This window comes from Alligator sinensis, unplaced genomic scaffold (genome assembly GCF_000455745.1).
Source record: "Alligator sinensis unplaced genomic scaffold, ASM45574v1 scaffold299_1, whole genome shotgun sequence".
Lineage (NCBI taxonomy): Eukaryota > Metazoa > Chordata > Crocodylia > Alligatoridae > Alligator > Alligator sinensis.
Window position 1 is genome coordinate 2119923 of NW_005841981.1, and position 1891 is coordinate 2121813.

The following is a 1891-nucleotide window of genomic DNA, read 5'->3' on the forward strand; positions in this document are numbered from 1 at the left end:
AAATGTTCACCATAGCTTTTACCAGCATCTCCACACAAGATTGCCTAATACTGACATGTTTATTACACTTAATAATGTTTCCATAATTCTTCCCTGAACTCATTATAGATGTCAAAAATTGGAATGCAGGTTTGTTTGTTTTTTGCTGTGCTTGTCTCTAAAGACTTTGTAGTCACAGAGCCAAGATAAATTGCAGTGGAGAGAAGACAGAAGACCTGATGTGCAGAGCTGCCAAGACGGAGTGCCAGCCACAGGATTTTACCTGGCGATCTTCAGAACCAAGGTGCTAGCTGAATGGCATTATTCCCATTATCCTTATTTTACAACCAACCACAAGAAGAGCAAGTTGTGGGCTGGCAGAGGCTGGTCTTCACTGAAGTCCCCATCTACGTTTGGATGGAGCTCTGCAAATACCCATTGCAACACTGTTGTTCTCCGACACCCTGACAGCAAAAGGAGCGGTGAAGGTGGTGAACCTTCTCATTTGGAAATACATTGTGTAGGAGCTTTGCAAGGTGCTACAGCAGTACCTTTTTTAGGCTGCTTTATAGTATAGGAACATGCAGTGGCACACTGCTCAGACTCTACAGGTTGCTCTTCCTAAATTCAAACATACTCCAGGCTGCTCTGTCTTACACTGAGAACAGGGACCCTGAGCTGAGCCAGAAAGATTGAGTCTTGTGTTTAGAAAATGTCAGGTTATGTACTATGCTAGCTAATTTGTTTGGGGCCAGAATTTGCATTTTAGTAGGCAGAAGGGTCACAAAGAGTAATGCAGCTATAGCCCCGAGGAGTGATACCTAACCCTAAGTGCTCCACAGCGTGCCCGACACACCAGCAGTCCTGCTGTGGTGGTGACAAGAGAACAGTAGGGTGCTTCTCTCTGTCAGGTGAAATGAGTAGGGAAACACCGTGTATCTGGGTCCATGAAGGCAGTTTTCCTTAAGCGTTCCCAGAAATAACTGTTCTTCTCGTGTTAGTACCCACTGAGATGTTGGGGCTTAAAGCCCACTGTATGGAAATGGGAGGCTCCTCCCTAGCTTGCTCCTGTGGCCACATGGCTGAGGGCAGGTGCAACTTGGTGGTATCTGAACCCCTAGCCTTGGGCCTGTGCATAGGTTGCCCACCAAAAGACTCTGGAAATGTCTAAAGCTCCTGCTGGGGGTGGAGGATGTTTGCCAGTTGTAGGGCCACTTATGGTTCTGGACGGACTCATGGATTTGGCCTGCAATGTGAAAAATTTCTTTAAAAAAAAAAGAAAAAAGATTAGGCTCATGCCCACCAATGGATGCGCCTTCCTAAGCTTCACCTGGCTTTAAACCCAGGGGAGCTGGGTGGATCCAGAGGGGGTGCAGCAGCAGATTGGAGCCCCCCCTCCCCCTCTGGGGGGCTTTTCTTTAAAGTCCCCAAAGCAGGTGAGACTCCTCCTCCTTCCCCTCCCAGTTCAGAGGCAGGTCCCCTCCCTTCTCCTCTCCCACCTCTCCTGCCACTGCTCCCCCCTCCCGGGGACAGGGGACGCTTCAAAGACACCCTCACCTGCTCCGGCTGGGCTGTGCAGCGGGGCTCTGCTGGGAACAGCCACAGGGCAGAGGTGACGGGTTGCCCCTGGGGCAACACCCGTGGCCCATCTCCTGCTACCACTGTCGCTGTCCCTGAGGCTTCCTCCTCGCCCGACTGCAGCGTGAAGGACGAGGAAAGCGGCCGCAGCAGGTGGGGAATGGGGTAGGCGGCCCGGCGGGGAGGAGGAATCTTACCTGCCTGGGGCACTTACAAAAAAGTCATCGCTGCCCACACCAGCGCGCGGGGAGGGAAGGGGGAGCGGGCTGCCCCCGCCCGGCCAGGTCCTGCGGCTCACAGCCGCGCACACGCGTCCCGGGGGCGCGGGCTTTGC

General features: G+C 52.8%; 1 protein-coding gene across 2 annotated transcripts in view; it reads left to right on the plus strand.

Annotated features, from left to right (window-relative positions):
- The first annotated feature begins 450 nt into the window (after positions 1-450).
- Positions 451-1891, plus strand: part of RARB (retinoic acid receptor beta) — a 563324-nt gene continuing 561883 nt past the window's right edge. Inside the window, exon 1 of one of the 2 annotated variants that reach the window (XM_006021194.3) lies at positions 451-467. The gene's annotated coding sequence lies outside the window, so the exon portion shown is untranslated. Of the gene's footprint in view, positions 468-1656; positions 1711-1891 lie in introns of those variants that run through there. The other variant, XM_014518768.2, reaches the window with a different exon arrangement.